Here is an 18,181-nt window from a genome sequence, read left to right as displayed (position 1 = left end):
GGATTGAATTTATGCCTGAAACAGTTCAATACAAAAACAAGATCTCTAAAACACAAAAAAGGGAATACAAAATTTTGAAGCCTGGCATCTGGAAGCATCTGATAAATCATCACATTTGGCAAGAATTGAAAAGCCCCTGCACATTTGCCTTTAAAAGAGCCAAGGTATATCCATCAGCCACAGAGAGATACATAGAAATCAGAGGCAAGTGTAAGGAGTGTCATGGCCACATTCATATAAAATGTGACAGAGAGCCTGAAATGAACAGCCCAATGGTGCTAAAGTGTTTCATTAAAAACACAGATGACTCCCTGCACACTGGCTGTTCCAAGCATCCGATGTCTGGTAACTTGTGTGTGCAGATATCCAAAAGAACTGTGTTAGGGTAGAATGAAACCCCATGTATGGAGGGCATCGGAGGCAACAAAGCTGATGGAGAGCTTTTGAAGATCCTGAGCCAAGCCATCTGCCTAATTTGGCCACCCTGCGCAAAGCAAAGCAAGAGAGAAATGCCTTAGAACTAGGCGACAAGGATCCTATATTGTCATTGCAGATGTTAAAATACAGCGCACCTCACAGAGGTAGCATTAAAGACACTGGACTGGACAAGTTTTTCTGTCACTATTGGAGTCAAACACAAATGTATATGTACAAGTCATTATTAAAGACTTCTACTAAACCCAATGTGAGTTTTGATGCAACTGGCTCAGTAGTGAGGAAACTACGGAGTTCAAACGGGATGTCTGGCCATGTCTTCTTATATCAGGGCGTTCTGGAAGGTAATGAGAGCTCAAGTGTCCCAGTTGTGCAAATGCTGTCAGAGAGACATGATGTTAATGCAATAACACATTGGCTGACAGAATGGATACGTGCAGGTGCACCAACTCCAAAACAGGTTGTGTGTGACTTTTCTCTGGCTTTGCTCAGAGCTTTGGTCAAGGCTTTTACTCCTCATCCTGATCTGAAGACCTACATCAATGTGTGTTGTGGCGTCATACTTGGTAAGTCTGCAAAAGTGCCACCTTGTTTTGTCCAGGTTGATGTTGCACCCTGCATCAAGATGATCTGCCAGTGGGACTGCTTGAAGAAAAAAACACATCGCATTAAAGATTTCTTTGTGAGATCAATGGCACAGCTTCTTAAGTCACAATCCATGGATGATGCTAAAGAGCTACTACACAGCATTGCTATTGTGGCTCTCAGTGAAGCAGAGGGCAATGACAGCTCTGGCGTCCTCCTCATATCAGAAAGGTGCAAGAAATACCTGAAAGCCCGAATCGCAGAAGAGTGTGTCGTCATTCCAGATGTAGAGGATGAGGAACTGGAAAAAGCAGATCAAACATAGTGGGTGGGTGACCAAACACAGACAAACCTACGGCAGTGGGTGACAGAAATATGTGAAGAAAGCAGGTCACTTGCCATGGCTAATGGAGATCGTGATAATATGCACTTCCTCCCTGAGATCATTCCCAATGTAATCTGGCTTGCAAGCTACTCACCACTCTGGACAGGGGTAATGATCCCTCACTTCCGAAGCACCAACATCATCACAAGTTCAGCCAATGTTGAAGCAGAGTTCAAAAACTTTAAACGTGGTCTTTTCAAGCATTAAAACTTGCCATTTCGGGTCGATTCATTGCTTGACATCTGTCCTTCATTGAAGGCAACATGCATATTTGTTATGCAAAACAAAAAAGTAAAGAGAAGGGTGAAGAAGATGCAGCTGTTGCAACAGTGATCGTCAAAGAAGCCAATCAACTACCAACCATAACTTGCAGTGTAGATGTAAAACCAGAAATGGATGCTTCCTGTTCTGGGAAGTCTGACATTGTCACAAACATCCATCCAACAGAAGAAGACCCTGTTGAAAACTGGAGAGGCCTAGCTCTTCCACCCAAAAAGAGAAAGAGGAATTCCTATCTCTCTCCTTGTCCTGAATGGCTCCATGCAGATCCAACTGTGAGGGGGAAAAGACTGAAAGTGGAACTGTTGAAAATGGAAATAATCAACAGCCTGTTAAACTCAGGAAATCAAGAATCTCTGTGCTGAACATGTGTACATTTAATGCTTTTTGTCAGCGCTTATGTTGTGCTTTCTGTGATAGTGTCACCATTTTGTTTGTGGTGAGGACTCCAACCACCTCCTCCAGCTAGTGAAAACCATCAGCACAAAGGGTCTGAATATACAGGCCTACATACAGAGGGCAAAGCTGCTGAGTGGAATATTCAACCCTGTCCAACTGAAGGCTGGTGCTCTCCAAATCGATACACAGTGTCACATCTCCACTATCATTGAAAAATCAATGACAAAACATTCATGTATTTACTTCACAAAGCAGTGCTCCTCACAAACAGTCTCAGCACACAAGAAACAAGGGAACAACCATTTGTTTGTACTTCTGTTGCTGTACTGCAGGCTTCTGGCATTGCTCATCTTCAGACCTCAGTGGAAGAAGGCCTTAACCTTCTGGAGTCCCCCTGCCTCAGGCCAATCTAAAGTCCATCACGGTGTCCCTCTGCATTCAAGACAGACTCTACATCAGGAGAAGAGCTCTGTGCAGGGAAAGTGTCTCACAGTTACAGTCTGGGAGAACTTCTGTGGATTGACACTGACCTGGGAAGCAACTCCATAGAATTTCCGTTGAGTGAATTTCCTTCCAATCTGATGCTCCAGGGAGAGAGATTTACTTTAAGGGCAGTCATCACTTTCAAATGAGGCTTAACCCAGGCTAGTCTTGGACATTATGTGCAGGAGGTCTCCATGTGTTTGGGAGATATATGATGACCTGAGAAGTGGAGTGTCAGGAGTGTCAGAAAAAAACAAAATATGCCCACATACAGTGTTATACACAAAAGATTGATTGCACTGTTTAAATTTAATCTCACAAGTATTTTGTATGCCACACACCTTTGTTTTCCTACTCCTGTTTGGAGAAGTTGTTTCTGCTCTTCTGGAAGTCAGGCTTGATGGAGTTTGCACTTAAGTCTATTATTCTGTGTGGCAGTTTTGGTTTGAAGACAAACATGGCTTGTCAGTATTTTTAAGTGTTTAAGTTTTTAAAGGTCCATTATTTGTGTTAATGGATGTTCGATAGTACACTTTAATTCAGTTTCACAAGTAAAATAATTTTGGCTTAATTCATTGAGCCATGAGGTACATTAATACATATCCTTCATACCTTAAAGACCTCATAGTACCATATTATCCCAATAGACCACTTCGCTCTCAGAGTGCAGGCCTACTTGTGGTTCCCAGAGTTCTCAAAAGCAGAAGCAGAGGAACAAAGTGAGTAGCTGAACATCAGGGTAAGCGAATCACTTTTGTCTTGCAGGCGTGTCGTGTTGTGTGTGTTGTGTGGTTCGTCTGCAGACTGACGGCAGACTAGCTGTGGTTTGGCACACCTGGGAACCGGCTAGACTTTGACCGGTTCACTGGCTGCTGCATTCCGGTGCTGGTCGGGTACCTTTCTGTTTTGACCGGTGTTTGTTGCTATTTCCTGACTTAGCGCTCGTTGGCCTACCGGTTAGCTTAGCTAGCTAGTTAGCTTGCTAACATGGCCTCTCCCTCTCTCTCTCTCTCCTGCTCGGTGTGCCACATGTTTAGTTATTCCTCTGCCTCCTTTAGCGATAATGATACCTGTAATAAGTGTAAGGTTCTGTTAGCCTTGGAGGCGAGGATCACTGATTTGGAAGCGCGGCTCCGCACCTTCGAACAAAAGCCAGCTAGCCTAGCCCCGTTAGCTGGTGTGGAGCCACCGAGCTCAGGGTCTGTTAGCGGTCCAAGGGCAGCTCCGGAGCAGCCCGGAGAATTAGCCTGGGTGACGGTCCGAAGGAAACATACTCCTAAGCAGAAGCCCACGGCTCATCACCTGCCTGTTCATGTTTCTAATAGATTTTCCCCGCTCAGCGACACACCCGCTGAGAAACCGACTCTGATAATTGGCGATTCCATAGTCAGGAACGTGAAGCTAGAGACACCAGCGACCATAGTCAAATGTATTTCTGGGGCCAGAGCGGGCGACATCGAGTCAAATCTGAAGCTGCTGGCTAAGGCTAATCGTAAATACGGGAAATTTGTTATTCACGTCGGCAGCAATGACACCGATTACGCCAATCGGAGGTCACTAAAATTAATGTTGAGTCGGTGTGTAACTTTGCTAAATTAATGTCGGACTCCGTAGTTTTCTCTGGACCCCTCCCCAATCTGACCAGCGATGACATGTTTAGCCGCATGTCGTCGTTCCGTCGCTGGCTGTCTAGGTGGTGTCCAGTAAACGATGTGGGCTTCATAGACAATTGGGCCACTTTCTGGGGAAAACCCGGTCTGATAGCGAGAGATGGCATCCATCCCACTTTGAATGGCGCAGCTCTCATCTCTAGGAATTTGGCCGAGTTTCTTAGCCGACCTAAAGCCTGACAATCCAGGGTGGGGACCGGGATGCAGAGACTCAGTCTAAAACGCTTCTCTGCAGTTTCCTTAGAGCCGCCGCCCCCTTCAAACCACATAGAGACTGTGTCTGCCCCTCGAACATATAAATCAAATAAATCAGAAGTTAACAGAAGAGGAGTTATTCATAAAAACTTAATAAAAATTAAGACCACTCCTCTTATTGAACAGAAAAACAGAACTGTCAAATGTGGATTATTAAATATTAGGTCCCTTTCTTCTAAATCTCTGTTAGTAAATGATTTGATAACTGATCACCAAATTGACCTACTTTATCTTACTGAAACCTGGTTACAGCAGGATGAATATGTCAGTCTGAATGAATCAACCCCCCTCAGTCATAAAAATTATCATGTTCCTCGAAGCACAGGTCGAGGTGGAGGAGTAGCTGCAATCTTCCAGTCAAACTTATTATTAAACTTTCATCCTCAGAACAGTTATAACTCATTTGAGAGCCTCACTCTTAGTCTCTCACATACAAACTGGAAAACACAAAAACCAGTTCTACTTGTCATTTTGTACCGTCCACCTGTCCCTTACTCAGAGTTTTTAACTGAATTCCCTGACTTCCTGTCTGATTTAGTGCTTAGATCAGATAAAGTCATTATAGTGGGAGATTTTAACATTCATGTAGATGTTGAAAATAACAGCCTCAGCATTGCATTTAATTCTATATTAGATTCAATTGGTTTCATTCAAAACGTTAATAAACCCACCCACTGTTTTAATCACACCCTTGATCTTGTTCTGACCTATGGCATCGAAATTGAACATCTAATAATTTTTCCCCCCAAATCCTGTTTTGTCAGATCATTCTTTAATAACTTTCGAATTTAAAATGATGGATCATGCAGCGTCTGGAAGAAAATTCCACTACAGCAGATGTTTATCCGACAACACTGTTAATAAATTTAAGAAAATGATTCCATCTCTATTTGCATCTATGCCAAGTATAAACATAGTGGAGGGCAGCTGCCTTAATCCTACTCCCTACCAAATTGATCATGTTGTTGACAGCGCTGTAACCTCACTGCGTGAAACGCTTGATTCTGTAGCCCCTCTGAAAAAGAAGTTAGTGATTCAGAGAAGACTAGCCCCATGGTATAATTTACATGTTCGTACCTTAAAGCAGGCATCACGAAGGCTGGAAAGGAAGTGGCGTTCCACAAACTTAGAGGAAATTTTTCTAGCCTGGAAAAACAGTCTACTAACATATAAAAAAGCTCTCCGTAAAGCCAGAACTGCATACTATTCATCACTAATAGAGGAAAATAAGAACAATCCCAGGTTTCTTTTCAGCACTGTAGCCAGGCTGACAAAAAGTCACAGCTTCGTTGAGCCCAGTGTTCCCTTAGCTCTCAGCAGTGATGAATTTATGAGTTTCTTTACAAATAAAATCACAACTATTAGAGATAAAATTCAGCAGATGCTTCCTATACCTGCAATAAATGAATCTTTTACTACAGTAGCTCTTGAATCATCTGTAGGACCTCAGTTATGTTTAGACTGCTTCTCTCCTATAGATCTCTCTGAATTTACATCAGTAGTTGCTTCATCGAAATCATCAACGTGTCTCTTGGACCCCATCCCGACTAGACTGCTTAAAGGCACCCTGCCATTAATGAACTCATCTTTATTGGACTTGGTAAATTTATCTCTAGTATCAGGCTACGTACCACAGGCCTTTAAGACTGCAGTAATCAAACCTTTACTCAAAAAGCCTAGTCTTGATCCAGGAGTCTTGGCTAATTATAGACCAATATCCAACCTGCCATTTATTTCTAAAATCCTAGAAAAAGCTGTTGCTAAGCAGCTATCAGACCACTTACACAGGAATGAACTATTTGAAGATTTCCAATGAGGATTTAGAGCACATCATAGTACAGAAACAGCACTGTTGAAAGTTACCAACGATCTTCTCTTAGCCTCAGATAATGGACTTGTTTCGATACTTGTCCTCCTAGACCTTAGTGCAGCATTCGACACCATTGACCACAACATCTTATTACAGAGACTGGAGCATGTGATTGGTATCAGAGGAACAGCGTTAAAGTGGTTCCAATCCTATTTATCGGACAGATTCCAGTTTGTTCATGTCCATGATGAACCTTCCACACGATCAAAAGTTAGTTATGGAGTTCCACAAGGTTCTGTGCTAGGACCGATTCTGTTCACCCTGTACATGCTTCCTTTAGGATATATCATTAGGAAGCACTCTATTAATTACCACTGCTATGCGGATGACACTCAGTTATATCTATCTATTAAACCTGTTAACACAAACCAGTTAACCAGACTTCAAGCCTGTCTAACTGACATAAAGGCTTGGATGACCAGTAACTTTTTACTTTTAAACTCGGAGAAAACAGAAGTCATTATATTTGGGCCTAAAAATCTCAGAAATAACTTTTCTAAAATTATAGCTACTCTAGATGGCATAGCCCTGGCCTCCAGCACTACTGTAAAAAACCTTGGAGTTATTTTTGACCAGGACATGTCCTTTAACTCACACATAAAACAAATTTCTAGAACTGCATTCTTTCACCTGCGCAACATTTCCAAAATTAGGAACATCCTGTCTCAAAATGATGCAGAAAAACTAGTCCATGCGTTTGTTTCCTCAAGGCTAGATTACTGTAACTCATTACTATCTGGATGTCCTAATATCTTAATAAAAAGCCTCCAATTAATCCAGAATGCCGCAGCCAGAGTCCTGACAGGAACTAGCAAGAGAGATCATATTTCTCCTATATTGGCTTCTCTTCATTGGCTCCCTGTAAAATATAGAATAGAATTTAAAATCCTTCTTCTCACATACAAATCCCTTCATAATCAAGCTCCTTCATACCTTAAAGACCTCATAGTACCATATTATCCCAATAGACCACTTCGCTCTCAGAGTGCAGGCCTACTTGTGGTTCCCAGAGTTCTCAAAAGCAGAATGGGAGGCAGAGCCTTTAGCTATCAAGCTCCTCTCCTGTGGAACCAGCTCTCAGCCTGGGTTCAGGAGGCAGACACTCTCTGTACTTTTAAGGCTAGACTTAAAACCTTCCTCTTTGACAAAGCATATAGTTAGGGCTGGCTTCAGGCAACCCTGAACCATCCCTTAGTTAGTTATGCTGCTATAGGCCTAGACTGCCCGAGGACCATCGGTGCACTGAGCTCCCCTACCCTAACCCCCTTCTCTCCCACCTCATGTATATTCCACCATTGAATGTTACTAACCTTGTGCTCTCTCTCTCCCCTAGTTTGTGCTCTCTCCCTCCCTCTCTCTCTCTCTCTCTCTGTACCTTCTGCAGGTGTCCCTGGTCCTGGAGCTGTTTATCGCTGATGTGCAGTTACTGGCCCCACCAACTTGCAGTGTCTATTTGTTGTTTATTGTTGCTGTTCTTTTCTCTCTGCTCTATCCACTCACCCCAACCGGTCGAGGCAGATGGCCGCCCAAACTGAGCCCGGTTCTGCTGGAGGTTTTTTTCTTCCGTTAAAGGGAGTTTTTTCCTCTCCACTGTCGCCAAGTGCTTGCTCATAAGGGAATTGTTGGGTTTTTAGTTTTAGTTTTTGTAAAGTGCCTTGAGATGATTTGTATTGTGATTTGGCGCTATACAAATAAAATTGAATTGAATTGAATTGAATTGTTGTTAATGGGAAGTACGCTATTGTCTATGAGGAGTGAGATGTTATTGTCTATAAGAAATGAGATATTATTGTTGATAAGAACCGCCTTAAAAATTGCCCCATATCATGAACTGGGCATATGAAGGAGGTGATAATTCCATAAGCTTTGTGGTGACTACTTCAGTGTCTTGTATGTATCAATGTGTATACAATAGGGGTACGTTGCTCGGAACGAATGTGTCATACAAACCTACCTGGCTGGAGTGAGTCATCCAAAGTTAGTGTTTGTGTGATAAGATCTGACCATACGATGAGATGGAAAGATCAATGTGAATGAGAAATTATTGTGTGTGTGTTACAAGCCCAATGAGAGTTTAAGGACCAGCCCCAGTGCTAAAAGAATGGCAGATAAATGAGTTAAATGTGTGGTTATAGAATGTCGTTGAGGAGGAGAAGAGGAAGTGAAAGAAGGAAAGCAAAGAAGGAAAAATAAATTGGCACTCTTTGCACGAGTGAGAAAGGGAGGCAGAAGTAAGAAAAAATCTGCAGAAGCAGGGTAAAGTTAGAAAAGTGATGTTGAGGAGACTAAGAAGGACAAAACAGAAACGTAGGGTAAGAAAGTAGAAGTTATGTGTTGCAGGTTCGTCAAACTCCGATGAGGAAACAACAGACCCACAACACGGCACCAGTGGGGTCACAACAATTCACCGCTACAATGGACACCCTGTATGAAGGTGTGCGGACTGCAATTCCTTTGAGAGTCTGCTGGTCTGAGATCCATACTACAAAAGGACAAAAGGGGGGTGATAATTCTAGAATGGCGCCTGTTAGGTGGCAGCCTGTTACAGCAGCTCCTCTGTTTGTTTTTTGTTTTTTGCAAGTTTTTTACTGAATTATCATCTGTTAATCCAAGTCAAATCAAGATCTATGCTTTCTCTCTGATAACGGATGAAAGTGGATGAGTTGGGTTTTTCGAATTCCTGTGGAAAGACATATGGAGATTATGGAAACTGCATCAGAAAATATATGTTTCTGTGGCAACGGCATCTATACAAGGGAGCAACTGTTACCTCTCAAGGGAACAAGTCTGCTTCTTGGTATAAAACCTTAAATCCCCCAAGACCTGAGGAGGCGCAGGAGGGGCTGCAGAGCAGAAGTGAAGCATAGAGAAAAACGTAGGAGATTTAAACCATTTCTCCCAAAAATTATTATGGGGAATGTGAGGTCACTCTGCAACAAAGTGGATGAACTTACAGCTTTAGCTAGCAGGCAGCGAGAGTACAGAGAGTGTAGATTGCTTTGCCTCACAGAGACCTGGCTGAATAAAAATATACCGGACAGCTCACTTGAACTGCCTGGGTTCTCACTAGTGCGAGCGGACAGAGGCAAACAGAGCGGCAAGAAAAGAGGAGGTGGTCTCGCAGTTTTTGTTAACTCCAAATGGTGCAACCCTGGATGTGTAACAGTGACTGTTTACATTCCTCCATCAGCTGCAGCACAGAGTGCATGTGACATCAGCCACACAGTTGTCGCTGGTCTCCAGACAAAACACCCCAGTGCCCTTATACTAATTAATGGGGATTTTAACCATGTCAGTATTTCGGGAACTCTGACCAACTTCAAACAGTATGTGGACTGTGCAACACGAGAAAACAAGATTCTTGATCTCCTTTATGCCAACGTGAAGGAGGCATACAGCTCTTCAGCCCTACCCCCACTTGGTGGATCAGACCACAACTTAATATATTTAGTACCAACATACAAGCCTGTAGTAAGACAGCAGTCTGCTACCAAGAGGTATGTGAAAGTTTGGTCAAAGGATGCTGAGGAGGCCCTGCAGGAGTGCTTCAGGGTTACAAACTGGGACCTTTTCATGGACGCTCATGGTGAGGACATCGAAGGCATCTCTCACTGCATCACAGATTACATCCACTTCTGTGAGGACAATATTGTTCCATTCAAAAAAGTTTGTTGTTTCCACCAATAATTAGCCATGGATAAATAAGGACATTAAAGGCCTCCTCAATAAGAAGAAGAGGGCATTCATGGCAAGAGACAAGGAGGAACTCCGAGCCGCACAGAAGGAACTCAAGAGGAAGCTGAGGGAGGCAAAGCAGCTCTATAGAGACAGAGTAGAGCACAAGTTGAGACAGAACAATATCAAAGAGGTGTGGAATGTAACGAAAATAATGATTGGTTATAAGTAGTCGCACACTGCTGTGGAAGGAGACTCAAAGTTTGCTAATGAACTTAACCTGTTCTTTAATAGATTTGACACCACCTCTGCTTCTTACTCTGATCCATTGTCCTCACACACCATCCCTCCTCCCTACACCACCTTAGCTGATGCCTTGGGGTCTCTTCACATCACCCCACCCAACATCTCTGCCAATGCTGCCTCCCCATTGCCCACTGATACCATCTCCTCTATCAGCAGCCATACAACATTGAAGTATACCTCACCTCTAATAACTCCTCCCCTGCCCTCATCATCTGACTCCTCATCAACACAATACACAGGCCCAGCCTTTGCCACAGAACAGGTGAGGAAGGAACTAGCTAAACTAAAGGCCAACAAAGCAAAAGGACCAGATGAGATCAGTCCCAGAGTACTTAAGGTGTGTGCTGGACAGCTTGCAGAGGTTTTTCAGAAACTCTTCAACCTCTCTCTGAGGCTCAAAAAGGTGCCTAAGTTATGGAAAACTTCCAGTATTGTCCCATTACCAAAAAGAGGCCGTCCCAGTACCCTTAGTGACTTCAGACCAGTAGCGCTAACATCACATGTGATGAAAGTGTTTGAGAGACTGGTCCTGCAACACCTGAGGTCCCAAGTGTCTGAATTTCTGGACCCCCTGCAGTTTGCATATCAAGAACACATCGGAGTGGAAGATGCCATCATCTTCTTAATGCACAGAGCTTACTCCCATCTGGAGAGGCAGGGCAACACTGTGAGAGTCATGTTTTTTGACTTTTCAAGTGCTTTCAACACTACTCAGCCCCACCTGCTAAGTGCAAAGATGCAGGATATGGAAGTTCCCGCAGATATGGTGGAGTGGATCAAAGACTACCTCACTGGGCGGCCACAGTTTGTTCGCTTAGATGGCTGCATATCTGATGTGGTGATGAGCAGCACCAGTGCACCTCAAGGAACTGTACTAGCACCATTCCTGTTTACACTCTACACCTCAGACTTCCGCTACAACTCAGGAACCTGTCACCTCCAAAAGTTCTCTGATGACTCTTCAATCATTGGATGCATCAACAATAATAACGAGGAGGAATACTGGTGTAACAACAACTGTCTAAAGCTCAACATCAAGAAAACCAGAGAACTGGTGGTGGACTTTAGGAGGAACAGGAAGACCCCAGTCCCTGTCTCCATCCTTGGAGACGAAGTAGAGATTGTGGACTCCTACAAATACCTTGGAGTCCACATTAACAACAAACTGGACTGGTCAAACAATACAGATGCACTCTTTAAGAAAGGACAGAGCAGACTGCTCTTCCTCAGGAGACTCTGTTCTTTTGGTGTGTGCAACAAGCTACTAAAGATGTTCTATCAGTCTGTAGTAGCGAGTGCACTGTTCTTTGCAGTTGTGTGCTGGGGAGGTGGCATCAAGGCTGGTGAGGTCAACAGACTAAATAAGTTCATCAGGAAGGCAAAATCTGCTGTTGGACTGGAACTGGACAGTCTGAAGGCTGTGGCAGAGAGGAGGATGGTGTCCATATTGGACAATCCTGCCCACCCACTTCATGAGGAACTGTGGCGAATGGGAGGTTCATTCAGCCACAGACTAATTCCCCCTAAAGCCAAGACTGAAAGAATCAGGAAGTCTTTTGTGTCCACGGCCATAAGACTCTATAATTCCTCAATATAAACAATAAGGCACACACGCACACACAAACACACACACACACGCACATAGACACACATGCATGTACGCACACACCCATACCCACACACACACACAAACCCCCCCAAATAGGGGGTAAGAGGAATCAAGGATTTCTGCAGAAAAAAGGACAGTTTCACATTGTAAAGGTCATGGACACATATCCTATAACTGAATCAAAAAAGACTGATGAAATACAATTGAATGATTGGACCTCAGGAAACCCATATGATGACAGTGCTCTAGATATAGAAATACCCTGACTAATAATGTAATGTTGGTAATTAGAATTGTGTTGACACTTTGTGTCAAAAGGGGGAATGTGGGGGTTTTACACCAGGTCAAAGGGTCACTTGTATGTTTTCTTGACCCATTTCTGGTATGTGGTTCTGTCTCTTTTATTGGGTTAGTGTTTTATGGTAGTAGAGGGTTGTAAATAACTGCCAACAATTTGTTTAGTGCAGGTAGAGGCCTGGAGATAGGGGACACCTGAACAAACATGTAGGGTCTTCTCCAATCTCAGCCCACCCCTCTTTGTCAAAGCTATATAAACCTGATTCTGTAACACAGAGTCAGAGGATTTCTGCAAGGACGTCCTCTCCGGGCCCGTGATTAAACCTGAGATGATTCATCACACTTGTGGTTGTTTCTGAGAATTAGCAACTATCAAACTTAAAGAAATTTCCACGACACTATCCCTCCCCTTTTTTTGCACACGGCCGAACAATACATACCCAAATTAAACTAGCAGTTGTCTTTACATTTTAAGGGTTATATTGATGAACTTGATGTCGTTTAAAGGAAAAGCTTTCCAGTTTATTATTTCACGCTGTAAAATATGAAATATAAATCCCCTTCCCCCTGTAGCTGCGCCCGCTGCGTGCCCAGCATTGTCAAGGAAACTGACTATTTAAATCCCCCCTCCCCTTCGTTCCGCAATACAGTATGACACATCGATGGAAAGGACTTTTCATTGGCTACAACATACATCAGTCATCATTGACAAACAATGCAACTGGCTGATTTTACTGTCATTAGAATTTGTCCTCTCCCCTTGAAAGGGTTTTGCTTTCAGTTGTGATTCCTATTGGTTTCACGCTTACTTGCGCTTAAAATGTAACAAACAAGTTTGATAGAGAGCTAATGTGCTTCACAGAAGCTTGCTATGTCAATCTTTATTGAATAAATGATGGTTTATGGTTTATGGATTTAGTCAGGGATATGTCTTTTGGACTAAAAACATGGATGCACTATGTTCCCTGGATTCTAACAAAAAAAATAATATGCAACATGTGCAGTTTCAGTACATGTATGGCTCTTTATACGTCAGACGTATCATATTGGAATATTTTAACTCGTTAAACATTAACCCTCAGGGGTCGACGAACGCACCTGCACATTTTGTGGCATTTTCTTCTGATAACGCTGAAGCAAACTTAAATTACTTCGTCAGTTTTGATCGTACAGATAAAAGCAATATATCATTCGAATCTGTAAAGGGTCTAGTTTTAGTTCTATACCCTCATAAAAGCAGAATGGGAGGCAGAGCCTTTAGCTATCAAGCTCCTCTCCTGTGGAACCAGCTCCCAGTCTGGGTTCAGGAGGCAGACACTCTTTTAAGGCTAGACTTAAAACCTTCCTCTTTGACAAAGCATATAGTTAGGGCTGGCTTCAGGCAACCCTGAACCATCCCTTAGTTATGCTGCTATAGGCCTAGACTATCTGAGGACCATCGGTGCACTGAGCTCCCCTACCCTAACCAATATTCCACCACTGAATGTCACTAACCTTGTGCTCTCTCCCTCTTTCTCTGTACCTTCTGCAGGTGTCCCTGATCCTGGAGCTGTATATTTCTGATGTGCAGTTACCGACCCCACCAACCTGCAGTGTCTTTTTGTTGTTTATTGTTGCTGTTTTTTTCTCTCCCCTACCCTAACCCTCCCTTCCCTTCCCCTCTCTTCCTCTCCTCCCCCCTCACATGTATATTCCACCATTGAATGTCACTAACCTTGTGCTTTCTCTCTCCCCTAGTTTGTGCTCTCTCCCTCTCTCTCTGTTCTCTCTGTGTACCTTCTGCAGGTGTCCCTGGTCCTCAAGCTGTATATCGCTGATGTGCAGTTACTGGCCCCTGGCCCCACCAACCTGCAGTGTCTATTTGTTGATTATTGTTGCTGTTCTTTTCTGTCTCCTCTATCCACTCACCCCAACCGGTCGAGGCAGAAGGCCGCCCAAAGTGAGCCCGGTTCTGCTGGAGGTTTTTTCTTCCATTAAAGGGAGTTTTTCCTCTCCACTGTTGCCAAGTGCTTGCTCACAAGGGATTTGTTGGGATTTTAGTTTTAGTTTTTGTAAAGTGCCTTGAGATGATTTGTATTGTGATTTGGCGCTATACAAATAAAATTGAATTAAATTGAATCATAACAAAACGCTGTGCTTTTGTAAAATAAAGAAATCAGACAGGGTGCGCTCTCTGCCTTTGTCATCTCTCTTCAAAGACACGTAAGTAAAACAACCAGAATCTCAGCAAATACTTTCCTCATAAAAATAAGAAATATATGGCTAGAAAGCTTGAAATGTCTAATTTTAAATGAAACAATTCAAGTCAAAAACAAATCATCACTTTTTATTTAATCCGTATGAACGTAAGCAGAAGTATGTTTTCTCCCATCTTACCTCATTACAGCTAATTTGATCCTGCCTCGCACTGAGCGCACTGTTCATATGGAAATAATCTGAGGTGAGCCAGGTAATTATGTGCATGCCCCCGAGAAATGGCATAAAACGTCAAACTTCGTCATAGAATTTACTCACTTTTTCTGTGTGTTTGGATGATGGCATGTTACACGGGTGAAGAAGCGCTTTATATGTTCCAGACAGAGATGAATAGTTTACTTTCTCCTCACAGTAAAAACACGACACAAATGGCAAACGTTTGGATCTGCATGGTATTGTGTTGTATTGCAGAAATCCCCTCTCAGCCACATTGACTGAAAGGCTCATTATGCGGTTCTTTGTGCGCGTCTTTTGTCTTCTCAGGTGAATCACGACTATTCATGGTGAGACACACCTTCCTGCATATGCCCTTTCTAAACAAAAAGTGTCTTAGAAAACTTAAATCAGTGTATTGTTTTCTGTGAATAAATGAAAAAGATGACTTTCACATCATTGTGAAGCAAACACTTTACACTACAAGATGCATTTCTCAAAAGTCTTGTGAACCAATGTTCTGTATGTGTTTTATGGTCTTATTTCAGTGACTTAAAAATGGATTTTCCACTAACCATGCATAAACATTGTTTTCTCAAAAACTAAATCATGTATAAACATGCTGCTCACATATTATTGTAGCCCAGTTTGTGCTGATTACAGTGTTATCAGACTTTAGCCATTAATATGTTTAAAAGCAACTGAAAAAGCACAAATGTCAGGGCATGTCAAAACTTGTCCAGGGTCCCAAAACACCCTCAGACCCAAGAGGGTTAACACTTGAATTTGTCTTAAATTGAAATGCTCAGCATATAATGCTACTTACTGTAATGACAATATTGTCATGAACTGGGGAAAATGAGGACCAATAAATTGCCAACACCAACTCAGATATGAAAGTTTTAATTCTCTTTTGTGATAAAAAGCTGAATGTAGTACATGGACGGACCAGGATGTGGAAGGAAAGCCGGAGGAGTCTATGATTAGATTGGTTGCTGTCTAAGCCAGGACCCGGTACCGCCGAGAGAGCTGAGAGAGATGGGAGGTTGAGTCCAGATGGTTTCCCACAGAGCAATATCTAATGGTACAGTTTTTCCTTGGTCAGAAGCTCCTGATGATCTGGTATGACAACTCAGAAAATCCAGAGGTCACAATAACAAAAAGCGCCTCCAACTAAAAAGAATCAACAAGAATCCAAGTAGGGAAAAAAACTCAGTACATCGGCAAACTTGAATAAAGACTTAGCTCCTCCAGAATCAATGGGCGTGAAAATAATTTACTCCTTTCAGTTCGTGATTTAAGCCAGAGTCCTCGTGGGCAAAAAAAAACATTCCCAAGTCGAAACAAAGAATCCACTTGGGCAAAATCATTCCTCTTCTCACTAGCATGAAAACAAGAGATTTACTCGATTAGACGTGAGTTGTATGAACAAGGTTGGGTCGAGATGGCTTCCTGACTGAATACTCACAATCTGGCAACTTGTCTGTGGCTGTGGAGAGGTATAAAAGCTGTGAGCAAAGAAGGGAACACAGGTGAAATCATTTCCTTCATCAAGTGAGTGTAGATGAGTAAGAGAACAAAATAAGAGCATGAAACAGGAAGGAATGTTGCCGATCATCACAAGTATTTCATTAGTTTGAAAAGAGTTCTTACGTAATTACTTATTTTTTTATTGGAGAGAATAATCAGAAGCCCCTTTCATATACCTAATCACAGTTTGTATCCATTTCCACTGTTTACCTATGTTTCGTCCATAGGTAGCTCATGAACCCAACATGTTTGTAACCAGTACTTCATAAACTACTTACAGAGACAGCATAATTACTTTTACTGTATACTGTTGAAGCATTACAGTTCTCTTTTTTTTAAAAAAATGTTCTTTTTTCAACTTGATACTCAATAAAAGATTTTTAATCTACCTTAAAGTTTGTGGAAAATAAAATTTCATTTTGGTTCACTGCTTGGTAGGCCTATTCTAATAGTGGATTAAATGCACACAGTAAAAGTATTTCTTGTTGAGTGTACTAGGAGTCTACAAAGTACTTACTCTTATTAAACAGTTTTTAATCCACTTCACTACTTGGAAGTAAAAAAACATTTTGGTTCACTGCTAGGTATTAATATGTTTTTTTTTATATATGTGTGACGTAATTACAAAAATCTCATTTTGGTTTACTGTTAGGTATTCTAGTACTGGATTACTACCAAAGTACACAGCACAAGTAATTCATGTTGAATGTGCTAGTAGTCTATGATGTACTATTTACAATAACATAGGATTTACATACTACTTATTCAAGGATTTTTAATTCGCTTCGGACTTGGGGCAACAATCTCAGTTTAGTTCACTGCTACGTATTCCAGTACTGGATTACTGCAAAAGTACACAGTATCAGTAATTCATGTTGAATGTACTGGTAGTCTGAAGTAATAGGTGCTTGATTGATTGATGGAGTAGACTACTTATCGAATAAACAGCTTTTATGTCACATGAAATCTGGAAGAAAAAGCTCATTTTTATTCTCTGAAAGGTATTGTAGTACTGGGTTACTCCAAAGGTACATTGTGAGTACAAAAGTAGGTAGACATTGATGGTGTAAGATAAAATTGAACTACTTATCAAGGTATCTGTGCATGTCACTCCCACTCGATCCCATTTAAAAAAGTGTGCAGATGTAAATAAAAATATAGCCGCAAGCGGCGATAAGCGGCCCTCGCCTCGAGCGCACCGCCCCCGACGCACCGCCCCCGCGAGCAAACCGCGTCCCCCAGTTAACCACATTCACGAACAAACCGCCTCCGCCCTCTGAATTGACCACCCCCAAAAAATTGGCTGCCCCCCTAAATCCCCTCCCCCGAAGAGACCTTCACCTCCCCAAGTAGACCACGTCTTTGAGTGGACCCCCACGGAGGTCTGTGAAAAATTTGGTACAGTTCTAACAAAGTAAGTGCAAGTACATAGGGGGCATCCTATGTCCGATTGAGCTCATTTTTAGCCAGCATCACCTAGACCCATGGGGCTGCAAAAGTTATCCAAATTTTGTGAATAAGTATTACGGTTTGCCTTTGGCGGGTGCGGCAAGTTGCCCCCCCCCCAAGTAGACCACGTCCTCTAGTGGACCCCCGCGGAGGTCTGTGCCAAATTTGGTACAGTTCGGACAAAACCTGGACATTTTGCAAAATTCCCATTGAAATTGAATGGCGAGATTTGGTCATCGCCAAGGCAACAGCCTTGAAAATAGGGCATGGGTACGATTGGCTTTTATGATCAGGATGCCCGATGTCTGTGCCAAATTTGGTACAATTCTGACAAAGTAAATGTTTTGGTTTGAATGGAAATTTTCAAATCGTTATACAGGGGGCGGTATTGGGCCTATTTTGATTTAGTTTAATCAAATGGGTTCAGGGCGGCAGGGACTACAATTCATCAATTGGTCCGATTCTAATCCGACAATGCGTGTGAGAGTTATTACAAGTTGAAGAAAGGGTGGCGAGCCAAAAACCTGCGACAACTTGCCGCACCC

This window comes from Mastacembelus armatus, chromosome 11, assembly GCF_900324485.2.
Source record: "Mastacembelus armatus chromosome 11, fMasArm1.2, whole genome shotgun sequence".
NCBI classification, from domain to species: Eukaryota; Metazoa; Chordata; class Actinopteri; order Synbranchiformes; family Mastacembelidae; genus Mastacembelus; species Mastacembelus armatus.
This window is presented reverse-complemented; position numbering follows the sequence as displayed.